We start from the raw sequence: 19,119 nt of genomic DNA on the forward strand, positions 1-19,119 counted from the left end.
ACACACCAAATTAATCTTTTCCTGAAATACACATTGAAGTTTTTAGTTTTGTTTGTGGTATATTACAGATAAATCACAAATCAGTATCTGTGTGGTTATCTCTGGTTGCTGAAATCATCAGTGATTTATTTATTTGCATCACTTAGGTGTCTAATTTAAACCTGCCAGTAAATTATTTTTGCTGTAAAATGCAATTGAATCTATTGACAGGCAAAAAATATGCTTTGTTCTCTTAACTGTTATTCTACAGTAATAGACCTCTGAAATGAAATAGCATAACTGCAATAGACCTCACATTAGGGTATATCTGTAATCACTACCACTGGCTCTGGCATATCCTGTGATTTGATTCTGATCCCCAAATTTTATGGCTTTTTTGTTTTGTTTTGCTTTTAAAAGACAAACCTATAAATGTGAAAAATGTAATTCCAAGATAATAGAGTTAGGAAGCCATTACTGAAGGCAATTCTAGAGGAAAATTGAGAGTGTAAAAAGATAACTTTAAAATATTTAAAATTATGGAGGTGGAAATTAAATTGCAGACTTTGGAGGAAAGTGTGTACTATGCAGGGGAAATGGAAATCATCCCCAACTTAGAGAAAGAGTGTGTAGTGAGATAAAAGAGCCAAGGAGAATGGCAAACACTAAGCTTAAATATTTCAAAGTAACTATTTCAATTAGTTTCTGCATTTAAAAAACGGCATGTAGCAATAGGACATATACCAATTCATAGGAGGCATATTTATCTAAGTTCTTTCTGACCTAGCTTCCAACGGTATATTTGAGAACTAACTGTAATCTGGAAAAGAATTGTTTGTTTTCTGCATTTCATCTTTGCTTCCAGTGTTTACAATTTTAATGGGGCTGTTAGATGAATTCTGGCAAATGGAGAACCATGGCATGATAAAAAGTACCTGGGGACCTTTGGCTAGTTACATTAACATTGAATTCATTTATTAGATTAAAAATACATCATATGGACTCTTTGATCATTTGCTAAAGTGAATATGCATTTCTGTATATTTTTACTTATTCTGCTACTAATAAAGCAAATAGCAATGATTATCAACCCTATCAGATCCAATATTCTCTTTTGTAATAAATACTTTATAAGTCTCCTTAACTAGTTTGAAATCATATTCTTAGATCATGAAAACTACACACATAATTTCACAAGAATAAACATATGCTCTAAGTGTAATATAAGGAAGAAATTACATGAAACTAAGTTATAATAAGATAGTATGTATTTAATATATAAAAGTCTAGGTGCTATTGTGTGAGAGGGATAAAATGAAATGATGAAATGTGTTCACCTCCATTTAGAATCACCGTGAACTATGACTAGAAGATGTGATTACCCTGAATGGCATTGTCAATCATTAATGATACTGTTTCCAAAATGAACAACTCTGGTAAAGCTCTAATACTTCAAAGTAAAATCTTCCCTCACTTTAAACTGAACAAGAGTAGAATTTCTAGAAAATCAGAGTATGCTAAGATAGTAAAAAAAATTTTTTTGGATGTTTTCTTGTGCCAATTTACTTTCAGGCGAGGCAGGACCTATTGCATTATTAACTTTAATTCCTTTGACTTTCCTTTGCAACTTCCTTTGCAATTTCCTTGAGATTTGGCTCAGAATTTGGGACATTGTCTTAAATATAGTAGGTCCTCAATTGATGGTTATTTGTGTGTTAGTTACTTTAGAGCATGGACATTTCTATTTTATTGGGAGTAACAGAATGACAGCTGAATGCAACTGAAATGGTTGTGGTTGTCATTCTCAATTAGAAGGAGGGCCAAAAGTCTAGTCTATCTTGCCTTTTCTTTTTTTCCAATTTACTTCAGTAGAAATGCTTTTCTAAAGGAGCAATATATAGGACCTGGCACAAATACTGAACTCTGTAGCCCTTCATTGAGAAAATTGGAAACTGGCAGAACTATCACAAGGAATTGCTAACCACAAAACTTGAAAAGAAATATTCTCCTCTTGGTCCATGAACATAATGGAATAATTGATATATGGTGTTCACTGTGAGTTTCTTTTCTGGTAGTGCTAATCAACTTGTACTAAGCTCCTCTTTGTCTTCCTCGAATTGCCAATGGCACTGATACGAGGTGATTGACTTGAAGCAGTCAAAGAAGATCTCATCAAACTCATCAAAAATGTCAAGGTCATAGAGCAGTTTTGCAGGTGTGATATGAAATATTATATAGAAAGGTAGAATTTCAGAGCCAGAGATTTTTCACATTCTGACATAATACATACAAACCAAATTCATAGACGGTGTTATAAATACTGGACATTTTAGATTATTGCTCCAAAATCATGCTATGAAAATATGATCACAATGAGACAGCTTTCCATATTTTGGAAATCTCTCTAATAGAAGTAGTGCATTTCCCCCAACTCATTTTGTTTCCAGAAACCTCATTAAGATCAATAGAATGATAGAGAAGTCGTGGGATGCCATTTTTTCCCTTCACTCTTTAATAAGAAACATCTTCTTTCTTTTTCTCCCTTTCCAGTGAGGTTGTCTATAATTCTCCAATTCTTTTAGTGCATCTGAAGCCCATCTTTCAGAGGGCTGGTCTCTTGCTCCATAACGTGCAGGCTTAGCATTTCACTAGGACATTTGAGCCCTGCAAAAAGAGTTCTCTACCCACAGTGAACTCCTGCCTGCTCATGAGGTCCATCCTGCAGACACTTCTCCTGCCTCCTTCCCAACTACTCTAAGCACCAACTTACCCCACGCTTGTAATTTAAATGGTAATTTGCAAAGGTTGTTACTCTAAGAGTATGGCATATGTTTACTGAGTTTGCTCTAAGATGATCTATTTTTTAAAAATCATATTCACACATAATGCATAAACATAGATTAATAAAGTTCTAGAGTTGCTTTAGGCAGTTTTTCATTTAGAAAAAAGCACCTTTAGAAAATAAGTTTATTTTGTTTTCTAATTATGACCAGACCTGTCGTCTTCTCACTCTGAGAAATAAAAAGCTTAAATAATCCCATCTTTGATCTGTGGTCTGTGATAATAACAAATCCTTTAGGCACATTTCTCTCTTCAATAAAGGACTTTTTTGGTTTTCAGAGCTCTGGCGATCTATTTTCTAAAATGTTTCCACGTTCATTTTTCTTTCTATGATATCCTTGGTATTCTTGTGATGTCTGTCTCTCTTCTCCACTGCTATTGGGAAAGGTGAGGGGGTGGAGACAGGGAAGATGGCTGTGGTTGCTGGGCTGGCAGGTATGATGGCGCATCCCAGAGCCCGTTTATCCCACCATCTGGTGCTGGTGCTAGAGGAATCTGCCCATCAGAAGTGATCTTTTCTATTGTCCCTATTCATAATAAGCAGAGTGTCATTTAGATCTGGGAGTACCTTATTCTAGTTATAAGAAACCAGTAAGACAAACCGTTTGTCGCAATGAGTTCCCTAAAAGCTCTTTATCTGCTAGCTCCTGGTTGTGCTGTGTTGTTCCTCTCCTAAAGCTGAGGAGAGAGAGAGAAACAGATCCCATTTGTTACAAGTGATTAGATCCAAAGACTGATTCTTCTCTTTTATGCTGAATTTCATCATCTATAAAAGGATACAATAATCCATACTTCACTGAATTGTAAATGTGAAAATGAAATAGTACTGCATATGCAAAGCATTGAGTATAGTCACAGCAGATAATAAGTCCTCAAACTATAGCTATTATTATTATTATTATACCTAAAGACTAGATTATTATCGTCTTTCTTAATAAAGATCATGAAATATAGCCAAATCCCTGAGCAAATCAGAGGTGACATTTGTTCTAGCCCTCAGTAGAGAGGAATTTTGTGTCCAAAAATTTAAAGAATTTTGTAGTCTAGACATCTCAGTCTCAAAATTTACAGAGCTTTGTATACCCTTTCTCAGAACTCAGGAAGGAAAAGATATGTGGATATAAGCGAACAAACAAAAACATAGAACGGGCATCATTTTAAAAATAGCCACTCACTTTATGACAACATTGCTGATTTTGGTGTCTCCTGGGTTTTCACAGATTTCTTCCCATAAGAAGGCTCAAGCATTTTATGTTTAAATGAAGAAATGAAAGAAACACTTTGACTTTCGTTGCCATTGCTTTTGGTGTTTTAGACATGAAGTCCTTGCCCATGCCTATGTCCTGAATGGTATTGCCTAGGTTTTCTTCTAGGGTTTTTATGGTTTTAGGTCTAACATTTAAGTCTTTAATCCATCTTGAATTAATTTTTGTATAAGGTGTAAGGAAAGTTTCAGCTTTCTGCATATGGCTAGCCAGTTTTCCCAGAACCATACATATGTAACCTGCACATTGTGCACATGTACCCTAGAACCTAAAATATAATAAAAAAAGAAACACTTTGAATAGATACAAGAAAATGAAGAATTTACTATATTCAGTTGAACAAAATGTTAAGTCCACAGCCAAGAAATATGATTAAGAGATATATTTTTGTGGGCAAAGACTCTTAGTTCCGTATACTCATTAGTAATACACACACACACATACACACACACACACACGTAAAGTGAGCATATTCTATTTTATTTTGAGAAAAGAATAAAAATCACAGTTAAAAATGTACACTAAAGTATTTACCTCTTTATTTTAATCAAGTGATTAGAAAATACATGAAAAAGTAATATATGAGGCAGATCAGTGTGGTGAAAAGAGAGTTGCTTTGGATTACAGTTGAGAATTCTGGCCTCATTTTGAGTGAATTGGGTAATTTTCCAAACTTATATGAGTGTTAGTGTTCCCGTGTGTGTGAGGATTGCCGACCTGCAGGGATGGGTGAAGTCGAGTGCCTGGCCACATCAGTTGTGCCCACTCTGTGAACATGGACTTTAAGGTCACTCTTCATATGTGGTTTGTAGCAGTATCTATTTAGGGTTTATTTTCAATTTGTTTTGGTCCCAACTTCCAAAAATGATGAAGGCAGTTCCTAGGGCTTGCTAGGCTAATAGACTTTTAATAGCTCAATATTCTAGTTGGATAAATGTCAGCATTTGGAGAAAGGATGCCGGTGTTCAGTTGCTTTTTGCTAATCCACTCTATTACCCTTCCTCAAGGGAAAGATGGGGCTCTGTGGCAATCTCCAGCACCCCAAACCTGTTCCACTGAAGCCTTCTCTGAATTTTTTGATATTACTCACTTTAAAAAATAAGATTAACTCACATGGGCCAACATGGACCTATCTCAAGGAAGACAGAGAAATTTATACTTTTTAGCTAGCAAAATGTTGGACCATTTCAATTAACATTGTTTCTTGTGCACCAGTATGTTGAGCTAACTCACTTCACCAACACCCAGTTTGCTACTCATGGCCTTGGTTCCACCCATGAGAACTCATTATTATTCCTCTTTCCTAACCGACTGCAGTGTAGTCCCAACGCCTCATGGTGTTTACTCAGTTGCCTTGTACCACTCAAGATGGTGTTGCAAAAACATTCCTTCTGCTCTACCATCTGTCTTGTCTTTCTTTTCTTTTATAGACTCCCAAATCTGGCCCTCTTACCCTTCTAATAATCTTTAAATTTTAGAATATTTTTAGATTTACAGAAAAGTGGGAAAACTAGTACAGATAGTTTCCATATACCCCTTATCCAGTCTCCCCCATTGTTAACATCTCACATTATTGTGGTATGTTTGTTAAACCAAAGAAACTGAAACTAGTATAATACCATTAACTCAGCTCTAGACTTTATTTGGATCCAAAGTGTTTATGTTTTGTCCTCTTTCCTTTCCAGGATCTCCTCCACCAGGCCACCACATTGCATTGAGTTGCCACTTCTCCCCAGTTTCCTCTGATCTGTGACAGTTTCTGTCTCTCCTTGCTTTTCACGACCCTGTGAGGCCTGAGGAATACTAGCCCAGTATCCTTCAGAGCATCTCCCAATTAGGGTTTGTCTGATGTTTCACTCATGGTTAGACTGGGAATATGGAATTTTGGAAGGAATACCATAGTCACGAACCCCTTCTCATCACATCATATCAAGGGGTACCTCATATCCACACAGCGTCACTAAGATGTTGGTCTCCATCATGTGGTTAAGGTGTGTTTGCCACGTTTTTCCACTGTGAAGTGAAGTTCCTATTTTTCCTTTCTGTGTTCTAGTCTTTGGACTCAAGTCTCCAAGGTGTACCCATCCTCACAGGGCTGCCTCCTTCTTTAGAAAACTACTAACACAGTGCACCAAGAGTATCAAATCAACATTTACAGGAATTTTAAAATGCATAAAAGTAATAAATGAAAAAAGTTCAGGCTGCTGCTCTTCTGTTTCCTCTTCCCATTTCCTGTTCAACTCTCATTCAGAGCACACACATGTTTTGACTGTTAGCAAAGCATACATACATGTCATTGATAATTTTTTCTGTACATTATATCATAAGCATTTCCAATACTGATAGACTGGTCTTTACTTTTCATAATTTGCTTCACCTTGTTAAGTTTCTGGACATTTAGATTCTTCCCAATATTCTCTTTTTCAACTAATGCTTGGTAGTCATCTTCACATATATAATGCTTTAAAGAATCATTGTTGCCTAGGATTAATTTACAGATATTTCCTCTGACGTATAAAGAACACAAATTAAATGCTGAATACATGTGTTATTATCTCCTTTAACTCCCAAATTTCATTGCAAATCCAAAATAAATACCATGGACACTCTTGTTTCCCTCTTGCTGTTAGTTTTTTCTGGGCTACTTGCTTTTCTGAATCGATCCGATGATTACAACTATCCCTGCTAATAGCTGTACTCACACTGGTTTTTTAATATTGTTATATTTTTCATTTTAACTTCATTATGGTTTGAACTAAATAATTTCAGCCTCTTCTACCTCAGGGGGTTGTGAGAAATACTGTTGATCTTTCTGTGGTTTGAAAAGCACCTGGAACTCTTTGGAGAGAAGGTATTAAAACCATCAATTTGCAGTGCTGGCTGATGCTCCGGGGGTGTGTGGCGCCAGGAGGGAAAGCTCCTGTGTGAGTTTCCATTTGGCAAATGTGGGAATGGAGACCCAAACTCATGTAGGGCCTGGACTGGAAAATATTGCTCTGAGTTCCTGGTATCATTCACTAAATTTACAACACATCATCTTTGGAGATGTTTTCTCGTCCATTTAGTCCCCCCAGAATTATTGGGCAACCTAATGTGCCTGGCATTTTGCTAAGATTAGACATATTGAAGGTACAATGTTTTTAAGGAGTGGATAGTTTCTTAGGGCAGGAAGTAAACGACAACAAATAAAAAACAACACAATAGAACATAGAGGTAAAACAGAGGAGGGAGTAGTTAGCCCATTTTGAAATGAGCAAGAAAATATTTCCTTAAAGTAGATGATGTCACAGAATAAGTGATATCACAGGATAAGTGGCATAACGGGATAAATTTTGTGGGATAAATAGCAGTTTTCTTGGAATGAAGTGGAATGATTATATGAAGGCATTCCAGGAGAAGAGATAGCTGATGCAAGATCATAAAGATGAATAATGTTCTTGGGGAAACTGGAGTATATGGCAGATTCTAGTAGGAGATGAGACTGGAGACAAAGGCAAGAATAAAATCATACAGGATTTTGCTAAAGAACATGTGCTTTGTCCTGTAGTAGGAACAGGAAACATCTGAACTTTTTAAAGTACAGCTGTAGCCTGATAAGATTTATATGTTAGTTATATAGCCTTTGATGCAATATGAATTGGAGGGAAAAGGGGCTACAATTAGAGTGCATTTTGACAACTATTTTAATAGTCCAGTTGAAAAAACATAGGGAAGCCTCTAATAACCATGTCTCAAATTTTCATTCTGTTTAAGAACCCTGTTCATCATCTTTGGGTTAATAGTCATTCTTGCTGTTGTGCAGATTTCTTTGAGATTGTGCTTACCTCCTGCAGACGTAGTAAATGAATTCTCAAGTATTTATTAATCATCCAATATGTACAAGCTATTATATAAGCTTGAGATTAGAAGGAGTACAGTTCACCCTACAATTAATTACCTGGCAAGCTTTTGAAACATGGTGGAGTAACAAGAAACAAATAAATATTTTAGAAATTATTTTTGCCTCCAAGGAGCTTGGCATAATTGAGAAAAGCAAGACATAGCCACAGAAATAGAAAACACGACAGTTTATATTTTGCAAGTGCAGTAGTTTGTTATATCCAATTACACAAAAGTGTGGAAAGAGAGAGCCGTAGGATTCAGTGGCTGAGAGATTACTGTGGGTAAGTCCCGGGAGAGAGCTAGGTCAAGCCGGGACTTGAGAGAGTGATAGAGCCAAACAGAGTCAAAGACAGAGTCGGTTTTGTTTTGTTATTAATTTTTAAATTGTAAATTGACAATTTATAATTCTATCAATTTATAGGGTACAAACGGAGGTTATAACTTATAAATATAATGTGTAATAATTAAATCAAGCTAGTTCACGTATCCATCCTCTCAAATACTTAACTTTTTTGTGATGAGAATATTTGAAATTCACTCTCTAGAAATTTTGAAATGGGCAATACTCTATTATTTATATGCATCAAGCTGTGTGACGGAGCTCAAAAAAGGAAGAATCCTATGTCTTCTGTCTGACTGAGGTTTTGTACCCTCTTAACCGTTATCTCCTCATTCTCCCAATCCCCGGCCACTGTAAGCACCATCCTACCCTCTGCTTCTATGAGAGAGATTTCATTGACTCCGGCCATGTTACCAAGAAGACATTTAAGGGCCGGGCGTGGTGGCTGACACCTGTAATCCCAGCACTTTGGGAGGGCCGAGGTGGGCAGACCACTTGAGATCAGGAGTTCAAGACCAGCCTGGCCAACATGGCAAAACCCCATCTCTACTAAAAATACAAAAAAATTTAGCTGGGCATGGTGGTGCTTGACTGTAATCCCAGCTACTTGGGAGACTGAAGCAGGAAAATTGCTTGAATCCAGGAGGTGCCGAGTCGAGATTGCATCACTGCACTCCAGCCTGGGCAACAGAGAGGGACTCCATCTGAAAAAAAAAAAAAAAAAATACATTTAGGAATCTGGCTCCAGGCACACTGATGGAAATTTAGATTCTAGGCTCCAAGTACAGTTTAGTAAAGTTCTACAATTCTGCTTGCCTTAGAGTACATTCACCGGAAGGAGTCCCTGAGAAGAGGATAAATGTGAAAAGGACCCATTAGGAAGTGTTCGCAGGGAAACCCATCAGGGGATCTGGATTGGAAAGGGAAGGAGAGATCCAGCAAGGGCACAGGATCCAGTGAAGTCTAGGGAAGCTGCCTGGTCAGGAAAAGCAAACTCTACCGGGGTCAGTCACTGGATCAGGGTCCGCTGATCAGTGTGTGCATTCTCAGGCAGGCTCCAGCCGCCCTCGGCAGTGCTCCAACCTAGAGGGGCAGGTGCTGGCTGTTAGAGGAGAAGAGAGCACAGAAGCTGGGGTGCTTCAAGAAGGCAGAAATGTCCCGGGGGGTGTCCGTGGAGCTTGAGAGCATCTGTTCACTGTCTGAGTCAAGCCCGGCTCCTGCTCCACTTTTATGGAGTTCCCTGCATTGCAGGGTGTTTGGAACTTATTGCTTAGCGAAACCCAAGCAAGGATCTCATCTTTCAGTTCTTCCCATTCGTCATTTGCCATTTTCCCTTACAACGAACATGAATATTGTCTGAAACTCGAAGTCCTCCAAGAAATCCTCACCTATGCCTGCGGCCAGTTACAGCATGAAGTATTTTGCTAGGCCAAATAGGGCTCCTATTCACATTTTCAGGAGAAAGCTATAAGGGTGAATTTTTAGCTTGCTTTTCTTTAAGTCCTGGTGCTATTCCTGACTGGAGATTTTTGCAGCGCTGAGCAAGACCAGAGGACCTTGCGTTCCCCTTTCCCTACAGAAAATGGCTTCTATTTCATAGGTCATGTCTTTTGCCTGCAGAAATTTGCAGAAATTATCTTCCAATTTGCAGAGCAATTTTAATTGGATAGGAATCACACTGTTAGCAATGGTGAACCTCTGATTTTCTGAGCAGTGTGTTTTAAACTTAGTTTTATGATTAACTTAATTTTATTACATCTTTTTTTTCAATGGAGGTCACATCACATCTAGGCATATATAGTATGTGAGGAGTACATTGTGAGGGTGTGCATGGACTGTTTCTTGGTTTCCCATTTCTAACATTATATCAATTGGTTCTTAGTCATTTTTCATATGTCATGCATCTCAAATGCTACTTATTTGTTCTCCACAAAGCCGTCTGGAAATACCAAAGAAATGTAATGAAGTAGATACTAAAATAGTGACATGGTCAGAAAATATGAGAAGAGGAAGGAAACTGAACCTGGAGTAGATGCTCTAAAGGCATCAAGCTTATGCAATCGAACAGCTTAAGTTTGGAGTCCTAAATAGATTTTCTTCTGGCAAATACCCTTGTGTTTGGTGAGAGAATCTTTCACAGACCTTGGTGAGCACAGTCGGGCAATAGCTGCTTCTGAAACTCACAGCTCCGTCTCTTTGGGTCTCTGCAGATGCCATCAGGGCCTCAATGGGGAATTTCTACAGGCTCTGTTTGTGCTTTTATCACTTTGTTCTTTGGAAGACTTATCGTCTTTTTATGGCAATTATCTGCTTGTGTGTCTCTCCATTAACCCAGTCTGTGTTTTATTTACACCCAGTAATCCTTGTGGATGAAGGAATGAATGTTGAAGGAATAAAGGAAGGAAAAATAAAGGAGGTAAAATTTCATTGCCTCTGGTTTGCAGTCCATCTTTCTGCATGAGTCTCCCACCAATCCCGCACTTCCGCTCACTCTCCTTCTCTGCCCTCTGCCCCACGGTGCACTCACCTTGGCAGGGACAAGGCTAGTTCTGGGCTCTTCTCTCTCTCCTTTGCCACAGCAGGTCTATTGCTGGCCACTCTCCTGTGGGAAACATCTTCCTTGCTTTGTACTTGGAAAACAATCTAATGGACAATTTCACACTAATGTGTTGGTGCCTGCCAGGAATTGAAAATTGTATATGCTTTTTAACAATGACAAGTACAGAAATTGATTTCTAATTATAAGAGTTAAGGCCTCAGAAAAGAAGCTATCTAGGAGCAGAGGCGTCCTTGGAGCTGATGTTGCCTCTGAGATTCTGCCCCGCTGCAGGGTAGAAAAGAACACTGGCTGTCACTGGAGTCCCTTCTCAGGGCTGGTTTGAGACTGGCTCCCTAGACACCCTGCCTAGGTGAGAATGTCCTGCCGTTCACAGCTGGGTGACTTATCTGTGGGGACTAAATGCGCTAGCTTAGGTAATGCATTTAATGCTGGCACTTTAGTAAGTACTCATTCGAGGCTTATTATTTTACTTTTAAAATATACTGAAAATATTTTTAAGTATATGGGACAAAATGCTTAATGTAGTCTCCAGGGACCATCACTAACAATCTATTCTCTAGTAGGGAATCATTAGAGATGGTGTTAATCTCTTGATATCTTTTTCTGTTAAAAACCTGCCATGCAGAAAGTCTACATTAAATTGTCTAACCTGGAGGGCCAATTGGTAACATTTTAGTGGAAAACAGACCAATGCTCTTGGGCATTTTATTTTTTATTTTTTTGGTTTTATGAGACCTCAGAGATGTACTATCTATATTTAAAATTCTCATATCCCATTAGTCAGTAATTTTTTTGGTTGAGAGAAACTGCAGAATGGCTCAAAAGTTTGACTTTTCCATGTGATTCAGCAAACCTTATGATACTGACTATAATAAAAAGCATCATTCTTGTTGTACCATAATGGAGAGATTGAAGTTATTTTTTTTAACAATTAGAACCTAAACAAACATTACCCCAAGGGGACCCATGGTTACCTTTCAGGTAGCCAATCTCAAGATTCTGGAGCTCCATGAAGCTGCCCCTGGAGGCAGCCTGGGCTCTGAAGCTGGGGAGGCGGGTGGCCTCAGCAGTTGCTTTGACTCCTGGGTAATTTGAATCACAAAACTGCCAGGGCCTTCATTGCAAGTCCTTTGCTGTTCAGTGCTTAGACAGGGGACTCGCTCTTTGGACATACTGCAAATCATCCCTTAGTATGGATTTCCTGGGCTGAATCCTGATTTGCCATGCAGGACATGCAGCCTGAATCTAGTCCCTTCATTTTTTTTATTTCAACAAATGGCCTTGCCTGGCTTTCCTTCATGATGGCTTTGTCGGGTTGTGTTTTTCTCTCTTTATTGTAACTCGTTCCTCCCACTTTATCTGTGCCTTTCAGTTAAGCAGTCTTTTAGCTTATTTTTTATCTTGTTTGGTCCTTTACCTTTTATCTGCACTTTAGATGAAAGACAGAAAATGGCAACGCGTGGGAAGCAGTGTTACGAAGACGGCAGATTCCCTCAACAGGGTGGACTTGCTGCTTCTGATGGGTGCTGGCGAGGCCCAGACTGTACCCAAGATGTTGTCCTGATGGTCCTTACTCCCTATTAGTGTCCTAGAGCTGCTGGCCCACGATACCAAAAGCTGGGTGACTTAACAGAAATGTGTTGTCTTGCAGTTTGAAGTCCGAAGTGAAGGTGTCAGCAGGGTTGGTTCCCTCTGGGGGTTGCAAGGAGAGGTCTCGCCTAGCTTCTGGCAGTTTCTGGCAATCTTTGGCCTTCCTTGGCCTGTGGAAGCATCAACCCAGTCTCTGCATTCATCTTCACATGGTGTTCTGCTTGTATTCATGCCTGTGTCAGAATTTCCCCTTTTTATAAGGACACGGTCATAGTGGATTAGGGGCCACCTTATTCCAGGATGACTTCATGTTAACTAATTGTATCTGCAACAGCCCTATTTCCAAATCAGTTCAGGTTGTGAAGTACTGGAGGCTAGCACTTCACCATAGGAATTTTGGGGGACACAATTCCACCTATAACATCCCCAAACTTGGCCATCTGGGAACATTGCAGCTTTTTAGAGAAATGCCATCCAATACTGTCATTGCTGTCTATGTTTGAAATGAATGCACACAGGGAGTCTGCAGTGTAGGCAGGAGCTTGCATTGTCTTTCTGGGAATGCTGATGTGTTCTAGGTAAGAGGCTTCTGTTTCTATTCTGCCTGAAGCTGCCTGACAGCTCAGTTTAGTGTCCACCACGACTGTCTTTTTCACTTTTTGCTGTCACAGCCAGAACTATGAGGGAGGCAAAGGCATTCTTGGGAAATTCTGCCTTTTGTGTCTGTGTTTCTCCTTCTGTCCTCAGTACGTCCTCCCACACTGCATGCCCTATGAGCTTCAAAAGTGCCATTTTTCCACTTTCTGGACTTTGTTGCTTGCTTGTAACTGGGAATTTGTGTTTCTATTTCTTTTGCTTGCTTATTTTTGAGAGCTTAATCTCAGGCACTTTAGGAGAACTCCTTAGTCATCATGCAGTCAACATTTCATTTTGCATTTATTTGGGTGACTAGTAAGAGTTTGTAGAAAAGTTCTTAATTGAGCATATTCATAGTCTAGGCACAGTTGGGAATACGTGAAGCTACCGGAGCTACTACTATCATCATTTCTAATTAGCTAGTGTAATAGTAGTGCTCCTGCAGATGGCTTAGGGCAATGCTGGGCTGTTTAATTTTTAGTCTATTTGAAGCACCATAAGAACAAGTTACTGTCTCGTGCTTTAGAAACCCTGGGGAGAGGTCTGACTGGGCAGGCGCTATTGATTTGCACTTGGTCTGCACCTAAGAGGTGGTTGAACAAGGAGAGTAGATAGGCTCACTCAGCGATGGTGAGTAGACAGGGAAGGGCAGTGGACTCCTGGGGGCACAACACACATTTTTTTTAAGGACAAGCAGAAGAAGAGAAAGCATGAAGGAGATAGCAGAGGGAGGTCAGAAAGGAGAGAGGGGAGGCAGGCAAGTGCAATGTCACAGAAGCCAAGGGGTGGAGTATTTCTAGGAGGGCTGGACATCCAGCATTCAGGTCAAGAACACTGATGACATTTGCAGTCTTGGTAGAAGGATAGAAATGGATGCTTGATTGTGTCGAAGCACACATGGGAAAGGATGAGGCTGAGCAGGATGGGAACCCACTCCCGGAATTGTGAATGAATAGGGAAGAAGAAACAAGGACTGGATGGCACCAGAAGGTCCAAAGTGGGTTTTCAGGAGTGGGAGAAAGATTCTGTTTAGAGGTGAGAGAGAAGAGTCCATTTAGAATTGGAGGTTAAAGATACAGGAGAGTTTAGCGTTCGTGGTGTTCTGGCATGAAAAATGTATGAGCTTTAAAACCAAATTAGTTTGTTGTGTTTCTGATTCTGTTCTTTGCCAGCTCAGCTCTTTGGGAAAGCTACTTCAGTATATATTATTTTTCAACTGTGAAACAGGCACATTAATACTGATTGGATGTTATTGTTAGGATTAGAGATTGGGTGTGTGAAGTACCTTTCACAAGCAGGGACTCCAATTTAGGTTCGTTCTCTTGCTTCTCAAATCTTGTACAAACAAATACTTTTTTTCTTTGAGATGGAGTCTTGCTCTGTCGCCCAGGCTAGAGTGCAGTGGCGTGATCTCAGCTCACTGCAAGCTCCGCCTCCCAGGTTCACGCCATTCTCCTGCCTCAGCCTCCCGAGTAGCTGGGACTACAGGTGCCCACCACCACGCCCAGCTAATTTTTTGTATTTTTAGTACAGATGGGGTTTCACCATGTTAGCCAGGATGGTCTCGATCTCCTGACCTCGTGATCTGCCCGCCTCGGCCTCCCAAAGTGCTGGGATTACAGGTGTGAGCCACCACACCCAGCCACAAACAAATACTTTTAAAGCTTTTTTAATGGAAGTTTCAAACATATACAAAAAAAGAAAGAATAGTATAATCAGTTCCCATGTGACCACTACATAGCTTCGACGACTATCAAGTTTGGGTCAGTGTTATTGTTCTCTATTTCTCACACTCTCTCTTTCCCTTGATTAATTTGAAGCAAATTCCAGCTGTTAAGTCTTCTCATCTATAAATATTTTAGCCTGAATCTCAAAAGATGAGTTTTCTTTTTAACATAAACATGATACCATCATTACCTTCACCCCTCACAAAACAGCAATAATTTCTTAAAATTATTAAATGTCTACTTTGCATTTCTCCAGTTCTATGAATTTTTCCTTTTCAAGTTCCGCACATTGTTACTGTGTGATACCCCTCTTTAACCTGTAGGTTTATTCCTCTCCACCTTTCATTTTTGTTGTTGTTGTCACCTTGAGTTTTTCATATTCCCATGGGTTGCTTTCCCATGGTGGCATTTAATATGTTTCTCTGCTCTTTGTAGTTCTGTAAATTGGTGGTTAGATTTGTAAATTTGTAAATTTGGAGGCTTGATTAGCATCAAGTTTGATTATTTTGAAAAGGCTATGACTTCCAAGGTGGTACTGTGGAAACATAAATGGCATTTGTGAATTTGCAGACACTGATGATTGTTGCCTAGAGCTATCAATTCGTTTAGGCATGACTAATACTATTTTAAATGTATTTCTTAGTATTAGGTTATTATAGATGTAAATCTCCCCCAAAATCAATAAAAATACATGCACATTGAGTGCAAAGTGAATTGCAAATTAATTTTTTCAAGTGTTTAAAGTCAAAAATACAGTTTTATTTTATTAGAAAAATTTTTAAAAAACTTTTAGGTTTGTGGGTACATGTGAAGGTTTGTTGCATACGTAAATACGTGTTACAGGGGTTCATTGTATATATTATTTCATCACCCAGGTATTAAGCTCAGTACCTAATAGTTACCTTTTCTGCTTCTCTCCCTCCTCCCACCCTCCACTCTTAAGTAGACCCCAGTGTCTGTTGTTTCCTTCTTTATGTTCATAAGTTCTTATCATTTAGCTCCATTTAAAAGTGAGAACATGTGGTATTTGGTTTTCAATTCCTGCATTAGTTTGCTGAGGATGATAGCCTCCAGCTGCATCCATGTTCCCACAAAAGATATGATCTCATTCTTTTTTATGGCTGCATAGTATTCCACGAGGAATATGTAACACATTTTCTTTATCCCATCTGTCATTGATGGACGTTTAGGTTGATTTGATGTCTTTGCTATTGTGATTAGTGCTGCAGTGAACATTCATGTACATATGTGTCTTTATAGTGGGATGATTTATATTCCTCTGGGTATATGCCCAGGAATGGGATTGCTCAAATGGTAGTTCTGCTTTTATCTCTGTGAGGAATTACCATACTGCTTTCCACAATGGTGGAAATAATTTACACTCCCACCAACAGTGTATAAGTGTTTCCTTTTCTCTGCAACCTCACCAGCATCTGTAATGTTTTGCCTTTTTAGGAATAGCCATTCTGACTGGTGCGAGATGGTGTCTCATTGTGGTTTTGGTTTGCCTTTCTCTAATGATGAGTGATATTAAGCTTTTGGTCATATGCTTGTTGGCCACGTATATGTCTTTTTTTGAGAAGTATCTGTTCATGTCCTTTACCCACTTTTTAATGGGATTGTTTTCCTCTTGTAAATTTGTTTAAATTCCTTATAGATGCTGGATATTAGACCTTTGTCAGATGCTTAGTTTGCAAATATTTCCTCCCATTCTTTAGGTTGGCAAATTTTTTATCCAAAAAATATTGATTGACTTCTCTACTTTATGCCAAGCATGGTTCTAGGTGCTAAGCACAGAGTAGTGTAAAATGGTCTAGCTATACAAGGGCTTGGGTTTACGAAGCTGACAGTAAAAAGACTCAGGGTTTTGTGAAGTTGGTGAGGGATTTTGCAGAGCTGCTCAAACTGCATGCAGAGCTGTTGACCTGTGAGGATGGTGAGGAGGACAGGTCAGTAGCCAGGGAGGTGCTGGTGGGCGGAGGCAGTGGCATGATGTGAAGATGTACCCAGCAATGTTTGGAGTACCCAGGGCATGAGCAGTGGTTGGAAAAGTGATGAAGCACTGAAATAATTTCCAAGGATGATTTGTGGTCAAGCCAGAGAAGCCACATACAAAATAGAGAATATTTCATCATGATATCCTGCAATAAAAATCATGGGAAAACAACACAGTGTATTCAATGTTTATTCTAAGTATTAATACATAGCTATATATAAGTATAAACTGGTTTTCATTATTTGTATTTGTTTTATTGAAATCAATCTTTTTTCTTCCCAATTAACTATGACATTTTGGTCTCTGTTTCACGTGAATCCACTTTCCAGTTCCAAGTTCATCAGGATCCCAGGGTTCTCTTGCTTGTGTGGGCTCTTCCTGGCAGTTCTTTTCAGGTCATTTTGAGCTGCCTTTCACTGAGTTGTGCAGGAGGAGCCTGTGGTCTGAGAAGCCACAAGCAATATCTGAGGCAAGGCAGGTTTGGCTGACCTCATAATAGGTCTTGATTTTCATCTAACACCAACCAGTTACTCTGTTTGTCAGGAAAAGTGAATCAGGGGCTACTCTGAGCTTCTGAAGCACCTGGCTCTAGGGTTGGGAACCGCTTCTTTCAGCTCTAGGCTGAATCTATTGAGAGGCAGGTCTAGGTCCTCACATGGGGCCTCTGCTGTAACCTCCCTGCACTTTGCTCCCCAAAGACAGCTGCATCCCCTCCAGGATTTTCCCCATTGCTTCCTGCATTGTCCTTTGTGAAAATGCAGACATGGCTATGAGAAGACCCCTGTTTCTACCCAAGTCAGCAGGTTCATGGGGGCCTGAGAGCATGGTTTTGGTTAGAAAGGCGGACAAAGGAAGCTCCTGAGATTGGACGGGGCAGCATCCAGAGAGAAGAAGAAGAAAAACACAAAACAGTTGTGCGTGTGAGCACTGAGGACACGCATCCAGACTGCCTCTTACTTCCCAGGAACCGGAAGGGCTCACATGAAAGTCTATTTCTCCTTTCTTTCATTTCTGTTTTCTTTCATTTCTCCACATGGTGTGCTAGCATCTGATTTTATGTTGTCACGCATTTCCTTCTTTTTTCACGTCTTCCTTTCCCTGTTTTAATTTTTATTTTAAATTTCCTTTTGTTTCTTTTAAGCTTTTATTTCCTTTTTTCCCTTTTTTAATGAATTTTCTTCCTTTCCTTTTCTTTCTTCGCCTTTTCTTGTGTTGCTATATTACTTAGAGACGAAATGTTTTCCGGGTGCGTGTTATGTGGGTAAAGTGCTACCTTTGGTAAATAGTCGTACAGAGGAGAAAACTGGAGTGCTGTGGTTTTCTTTTTACAACATTTTGACACATGGAACCACATGCTAAAGATGAGAAGCTAGTTTTTGGTGCGGCTGAAACTATCGTAGACATAATATTCTAGTTCAATAGATGGCAACTCTTATTGCACTTTAGACTTGCTTTCATTCTCTCTTTTGAAATGTGACATCTCTTTTTTGTTTCTCTGTCTCCTTTCCTTCTTTTTTCTTCCTCCTTTTTTCTTTTTCTCTCTTCTCTTTTACTCCTTCCCTCCTTCCTTTCTCTCTTTCTCTATTTCTTTTTTCTTTTGTTTGTATGCCAAGACGATGGCTCCTGGGCCAGCCCTGAGTGAAACTGTCACATAGTTGAAGTGACAGATGACTTCCCACTTTTTGCATTTCTCCCTTAGTGCCAGAGAGTGTTGTGACATCATTACTGCCCAGGCCTCATTCTACTGAAACAGCAGGTCAGGAAATTGTTGGCATTAGTGATGCTATCAGATGAAAGAAGGTGTTCATCACTAATAAATGGATCCACTTGTTACCTTGCTCTGTTATCTTAATTTTGAGAAATAATTACTACAGTTTATTCTTTAGATCAGGTTCCCAAACCTTTTGGTCTCAAGACCCCTTTACGCTCTTTTAAAAATTACTGAAGGCCCCCAGGGTGTGTTTGTTTATGTAGGCTATATCTGTCATGTTTACTGTATTAGAAATTAATATTGAGCAAAATTTAAAACACAAGAATTTTCAAGCACACCCACCGCTAGCTGGCAGAGCCTCTGGAAATATCTACTGTATACCTGTGAGAGAACTGGAGTGAAGAGGGGGAATTTCATCTTCATATCACTAGGAAACTAGATTTGACCTTGCATATCCCCTAAAGGGACACAGAGATGCCAACGGCCCCCAAACACACTCTAAGGACCACGGACTTAGATATTTGGTGACAATTACTGAGTACTTTACGCTAGGAATTCCAGAAATGGTGTCAGGAAGGTGGGAGAATACTGG

General features: G+C 39.4%; 1 protein-coding gene across 2 annotated transcripts in view; it reads left to right on the top strand.

Annotated features, from left to right (window-relative positions):
* CD226 (CD226 molecule) overlaps nucleotides 1–19,119 on the top strand; it is a 114,559-nt gene that overhangs the window by 62,255 nt on the left and 33,185 nt on the right. The gene's annotated exons all lie outside the window — the stretch shown is intronic.

This window comes from Hylobates moloch, unplaced genomic scaffold, assembly GCF_009828535.3.
Source record: "Hylobates moloch isolate HMO894 unplaced genomic scaffold, HMol_V3 SCAFFOLD_5, whole genome shotgun sequence".
NCBI classification, from domain to species: domain Eukaryota; kingdom Metazoa; phylum Chordata; class Mammalia; order Primates; family Hylobatidae; genus Hylobates; species Hylobates moloch.